This window comes from Lemur catta, chromosome 4 (assembly GCF_020740605.2).
Source record: "Lemur catta isolate mLemCat1 chromosome 4, mLemCat1.pri, whole genome shotgun sequence".
Taxonomy (NCBI): domain Eukaryota; kingdom Metazoa; phylum Chordata; class Mammalia; order Primates; family Lemuridae; genus Lemur; species Lemur catta.
In genome coordinates this window covers 9,986,637-9,993,705 of record NC_059131.1, presented here as the reverse complement: position 1 = coordinate 9,993,705, position 7,069 = coordinate 9,986,637, and the positions used below count along the sequence as shown (strand labels likewise).

Sequence of the window (7,069 nt, the reverse complement as noted above, 5' to 3'; positions counted from 1 at the left end):
TGCCGGCTTCCTCTCCAGCCTCAGTGCTGTGGCTTGGCAGAGTCATGCGCCCTCTCTGGTCGTCTGCATCTGGTATTTAGGAAACTCGAGACAGAAACAGGTGCCAACTCCCTTGGTTCACTCAGTGTGGCATCATTCCCGAGTGCCCTCCCTGAACACAAAGGCCGGCTCCCTCCATCCTCTTTGCTCACTGACTCTCCGTCCCACCTCCTGCCCCACTCTGGGCCGCATGGGCCGATGCTGCCTTGCTAGAACACTCACCCCACTCTGGGCTGCGTCGCCTGATGATACCTTACTGGAACATACAAGGCACTAAAACATACCAGAATATTTTGACCAGACAACATCAGACCTTTTTATGTCCTTCTCACTGCAATACACGCAGAAGTGTACTTCATGGTCCAGTAATAGGTTTCTTCAAGTTCCTTTATCTCTCCCAAGAGTTTGCTAAAATTACTTTAGTTTGACTTCTGTATTTTACCTCATTTTCCCCCTTTCTGATCCCAAAGTCCCTCTTTTCTATTGTCACTAACATGCTCCATCTACAAAGTAAGTATAACAATGGCGAACCACCCCGAAAGGCAGAGTCCGGCCCCGCTCGTTTCAGGGTAAGATTTATAATGCAAGTATGTTCTGAGGTGGTCATACCTTTGGGAAAAGGTGCTTTGATTAGAATTTGTAGTTGGACCCTTCCAGTGAGACCTTCCTTCTCATGCCAGTCTCACCTCCTGGTTTTTAGAGAGTCCTCTATAAGCTTTAAAAGCAATATTTTAAAGTCAACAATCCTGTATTATGAATCCTTTTGGAACTGAGTGAAAACCCGCAAGCATTAATTTCTTCATTCAGCAAATGTGTCCTGACCAAATGCTTTATACCAGGATCTGAGGCTGTAGATATGAACCGGACTAGGTTGTGTCTTTCAGAAGCCTACAGACTAATAAGGGAATCAATTCATTTACTCAGTATGTCGGATATTATTCTAGGTGTTGGGAATTTAGTGGTAAATAAGACAGATAAATTCCTTGCTGTTATGGCAATTATATTCTGGGTAGGAGGGTTGGGGAGGGGAGAGAGAGAGAGAGAGATTTAACCAATGGGCAGGTGCATATAAAACAAGAAAATTTCAAGTAGTGGTGAATGCTCTAAAAAGTACAGCTGAGTACTGTTATGGAGATTGGGACCTATTTTAGGACTGCAGTTAGGGAAAGACGTGCTTGTCCTTAGGCTGACACTGGAATGTCAGGAAGTGAGCGTGTCAACATCTGACTGACGGGTGTGCAGGTGGAGGGAACACAAAAACCCTAAAGTCGATGGAGCTTATTGAGTTTGAGGGCAGAAAAGCTGTGGCTGAGAGAGCAAGATGATGTCAGAGGATCGTGGCATGCTCAGTTATGCAAGGCCCCATAGGTCAGAATGTGGAATTTGGGTTTTGTTCTAGTACAATGAAATAAAACTATTTAAATTTTTAAGCAAGGTAATGAAACAATCTATTTATTTTTTTTAAAAAGATAAGAATGCCCTACCTTTGTCAGACTTTAGTATTAAAGTTGTTTTGGCTTCAAAAATGCATTGAGATCTTTCTAAACATTTTAGAATAATAGTTCTCAAATTTTGTTGTGTGTCAGAATCACCTGGAAGGGAGTAAAGAATACAGAGACCCAGGCTTGTTGGAGTCTGGCAGGATCTGGGCATCTGTTTTTTTTCCCCCAAACTTTCCTAGATGCTTCTAATTCATACCAAAGTTTGAAAACCACTGGGTTAGAAAGCAATGCAATTATTAATATCTATTATTTAAAGGTTAGTTAAAATGCAGCTACAAGCACATCAGTTCCTGATGGCTTTGTCAATAATAGTCCTTTAAATCATCTTTCAGGATTCTTCTGTGTCAATTGATCTATTCAACAAAACTATAAAACAACTGCATTCATACATGTAAATGCAAAAATCCTAAAAATGAGCCAATAGGTTCCAGTAATGTATCAAAAGAATAACATGATGAGGCAGAGTTGTTTTTCAGTAAACTGAGGTTCAACATCAGTGAAATATGTATAAACATTATCTATTATTTTAACAAACTACATGGTCATAATAATAAAAGCCAAGGTATTTGGTAAAATTCAGCAGCAATCCCTAATAGCAACTGAAAAAAATGGAGACCAAATAAAACTACTTGAATACGATAAAGGCTAAATATAACAAAAACTGAAATATCAACAACTAAAAATTGATACAAAATGTCTTTCTAAATGGAAAAAATAAAATTTCAATTAAAATCATGAACTAGATGGGAAGCCTGCTCTTCCCTTCATACTTTAACATGGTCAGGAAGGTTTTAGTGAATATGAAAACACAAGAAAATAAAATAATTGCTACAAACATTTGGAAAGAAGAAATAAAACCACATCTTTTAGCTTATGATATATTTTATGCTAGAAAACCCAAGAGAACCACATCTTTTAGCTTATGATATATTTTATACTAGAAAACCCAAGAGACTGTAGTGAAACCACCATGTTTCTTACAAGAATATGGTGAGGTGGCTGGATAGTGGAGCTATGTACAAAACTTAATGGCTTTTCTCTCATTTGATGGGGAAAAAATTAATTTATATTATTGGAAAATCTAAAGTACTTAAGAGTAAAACAAGAAAGGCAGTAAATCTATGTTAAGAAAACTATAGCAATCTTATTTTTTATTTTTTAGTTTTTTTCATAATACTCCTTCTAGTATGTATCAAAACTCATATTGAACAATGAGCCCTAGGCTGCAAAAGAGGATTTATTTTTTGCACCTGTCTATAAGAACAATCTTATTTAAAGACAGAAAATCAGTCTGAACCAAAAATACACTTGTTCTTGGATGTGTGAACAAGAAAGTTCATAAGTCACACGTTTACTACCCTAAATTAACATTAAATTTTAATGCTATACCAATTAGGATCCCCCAGTTTTGGAGGAGAGGGGATTTAGCAATGATCATAAGGTTTATAAGAAGGAGAGAAAATATTCAAGAGAAGTATGAAAAAGAACAGGGAGTACAAGTTTGCCCTACTAGGTATCATTATACCATAAAGCCATTGTGATCAAGTCAGTATGGAGTTAGTTTTTGAATGGATGAATAGATTACTGGGACATAAAATAGAGAACTCATAAACATGTCCTAATACATGTGAGACTTTTATATTAAGAAGTGGTACTGGCACAACCAGCTATTCATCTGAAAAAAAAAAAGTAGACACCTCTCTTAAGCCATATTTTATTCTACATTATATGTAAAATATACTTCAGATGAATTAAAGACTTAAAGAAAAATCTAAAAAACTACATGTATAATATGAGAGTTGGGAATACCTTTTTAGCTAAAACTGCAAACCTAAAAGCTATACAAGAATATGAGGATATATTTGAATATATAAAAATTAAAATTTTGTATATATAAAAACTCCACAGATAAAGGCAATTACCGAGGACAATGCTTTGATATTATTATTGATAATGAACAAAACATGAATATTTTTAATATTCAAAGGTCTCTTGTAAGTTGACAAGATGGCAAATGACCATTAATAAAATCAGAAAAAGGCATACATTTTCAGTTCAGAGAAAAGCAAATACAGTGGCCAGTAAACATATTAAATGATTTTTAACTCTTAGTTAAGGAAATGGATTAAACTGACAATGAGATATAATCTTACACCCATTGATTGGCAGAATTTAAAGGGAAACATAAAACTGATAGTTGGAAGGGATGAGAGGAAAATAGTACTTTCAGTTTTAGCTTGGGGAAATGTGAAAATTTACCACCTTTTTATAAAGCAATGAGCAACATCTATTAAAATGAAAACTACATATATCCTTTGTCCCAGCAGACCTACTCCTGGTGATCTTTCTCACAAAGATTAAATTCCCAAGATTTAAGGACTCATGAATAGGGATGATTCATGTGGCATTATTCATAGTGGCAAAGCAAAATAAAAAACAAAGTAAAACTGGAAACAAAGTGAATATCCATCATTTAAGCAATGACTGAATAAATTATGGTTGAATGCATACCATGGAATACTATACAGTCCTTAAAAGAATGAGGCTGAGTGTTGTGGCTCGTGCCTGTAATCCCAGCATTTTGGGAAGCAAAGGAGGGAAGATTGCCTGAGGCCAGAAGTCCAAGACCAGCCTGCGCAACATAGCAAGACTCTGTCTTTAAAAAAACATAAAAAAATTAGCCAGGCTTGGTGGCATGTGCCTAAAGTCCCAGCTACTTGGGAGGCAGAGGCAGGAGGATCACATGAACCTATGATCGTGCCACTGCACTCCAGCCTGGGCAACAGAGCAAGATCCTCTTTCTGAAAAAAAAAAAAAAATTAACCAGTGAGTTGATTTGAAGAACCTCCCACTAACTATTGTTGAGTGAAAAAAGCAAGATGCAGTGAAATATATATACACCAGGGTTACATTTTTGTAAATCAAACTGACAAAAATGCCTTCTATCAACATATGCATATAGATAGATGTATATGGACATATATCTCTGTAGAATTGAAATAATAGAGAAAGATAATAACATGGATGCAGACATGGAGAAACAAGATGGGCTACAGAGCGGGGAGGTTGATGTAGATGGAGGGGAAAATGGGGAACAAAATAAAAAAAATAGACAAAAGATGAAGTCGAAAAGCATACATATGCATAATCTCATTCACATAAAATTATATATGTATGTGTACAAATAATTAAGATATTTTTAAAATAAAGCACATTCTAAAAATATTAAATAGATCACTCCAGGTGATGTGAGAAGAATGGACATCGATGCTAGCATGGAAGGGAGGAGAGCAGTTGCAAGTTCTGCAAGACCCAGCAACCCATGCAAGCGATGGTGGTGGCTGGCACTCAGGGGTGATGGCAGAGGTGGGAGGAATGGACAGACACATCTTGGAAGTTATGGATCTTCTGATGGATTGGATATGGAGGGACTTGAAAGGTAAAGATGAGACAAGGGTGAATCTTAAACTTTTTGCTTCAGCAGCTCAATGGATAATGGGTTCATTTGATTGATAGGAAAGGTCACGTGATGCATGGGTAGGTTGGGGAAAGAAAGAAAGGATCCCTTTGGGGGATGTGTTAAAATTTGAAATGCCTATTATAGATGTAATTGGAAAGTCAAGTGGTAAAACCTGGAATCTAGAATTGACAATGACTGTCCTCCATTTAGGCCAGTGAGACTGTCAACATCACCTCCCGACATCACTGTCTTAGATGGTAGTGAATGTGAGGAAGTCATTCATTGAGAGGAAAAGCAAAGAACTCAGTATTTGTTGAGCACTAACTATACAGCAACCCTTCACAAACACTAGTTCATCTAATCCTGATCTCATCTGTACAAGGAAGCTATTATGGTCTCCCTTGAGGTGGGTGTGGGTGCATCATCCCTACCTGCTTCTTGAGGACCAGGGCACCCTTCCCCAGCAGCCAGACTTGTTAGCTGTGGACATCCCACAGCTGAGGCCACTGCATAGTGGTTCAACTTCTCCCTCTGCTCGGTCTTGCTTCCCTCACTCCATCAGGTGATGTTCCCAAGAGCAATGCTACTGCTTACAATTTTCCATTTCAAAGTCTGTTTTCTGGGGAACCTGAACCCCCAAGATCATGGAGATGATCAGTGGCTAAACTGAGACTTAGACCCAGTTCTCCTGAGTAAAGAGTGTCTCCTCATTCTATGTGACCTGAGAGAGCTTTGGGATAATCTCTGTTAGAGGACAAGCCTATGGGTCTTGGAAATTTGGTATTTTCAACCTGCTGTGTGCTTTGCAGAAGCCTGCAATGGGTACCAGCAGTCATGAGCTGAGCCGCTGCATGTCTCTCCAGGCCTGTGAGCCCAGACCTGCTTCTTCAAGAAGTCTCTTGTCCCTTGTCAGGGCCAAGCTGGGTGAATACTTAAATTATCTCTAGGATGAGCCCCCAAAGGCCTTCCTGACCGGACTGGATACAGTCGGTGCCCACACCCCCTTGTCTGACCGATGCATGCATGCTATGCATCCTTCAAGGCCTAGGTCACTTGCCATTTCTTCTCTGGAGCCTTCCCATGGGCAGAATTAATTAATTCAGTCAACAACACATAATAGTGCAGATCCTCCTAGGTGGCAGGCTCTGGAGATGATGTAATGCTACATACTCCTCCTGTTCATTCCTCTTAGCGTGCCTCTTCTACAGCACTCAGCACAGGTTATAATTATTGATACCTTGGCCTCTCCTGCTGCACTCTGCATTCCTTCAAAGTCACTATCTTATTGATCTCTACATTGTCAGCTTTTTGTATAGCGCCTGGTGCTGGATAAGTGGTGGTTGATTTTAATCTGCTAAAGACGTTAAACTCATGTAATAATAATAGAAATAAAGTGCATAATAAATGTAATGTGCTTGAATCATCCTGAAACCATCCCTCCCTGCTCCAGTTTGTGGAAAAATTGTCTTCCATGAAAATGGTCCCTGGTGCCAAAAAGGTTGGGGACTGCTGTTATATGGGATGACGTTTTAGTCAGTTCCAGCTCTATAACAGAGTACTATAGACTTAGTGTTTTATAAACAACAGAAATTTATTTTTTGTGGTTCTGGAGGCTGGAAATCTGATGTCAAGGTGCCAGGACACTCAGGTTCCGCCGAGGGCCCACTTCTGGGCTGCAGACTGCAGACTTATCATATCCTCACACGGTACAGAGAGCACTAGCTGGCTCTATGGCCTTTTCTCACTGATCTCATTCATAGGGCACTACCCTCATGAATTAACTAACTACCAACAGCTCTACCTTCAAAATGCTGTCACATTGGTGATTAGATTACAATACATGAATTTCGAGGGGACACAAACATTCAGTTCCTAACAAGTGGTCATGAGGTGAAAATAAGATGATATACTTATGACTTGCTTGGCAGAGAGTCCCTCAGACCACAGAGCTGCCTTAGCCATCTCTCCGACCTCTGCATCTATGCACAATTCCGGTTCTCTTTCTCTCTCTCCAACTGTAGCTCCTCTTCCTCTCTCCACCCCGAACAGAGATATTTCCAAGGAACAA

The 7,069-nt window shown here is 39.1% G+C and overlaps 1 pseudogene; it reads right to left on the bottom strand.

Annotated features, from left to right (window-relative positions):
* Positions 1–2,713: 2,713 nt before the first annotated feature.
* LOC123637640 lies at positions 2,714–2,848 on the bottom strand (annotated as a pseudogene).
* Positions 2,849–7,069: the final 4,221 nt, after the last annotated feature.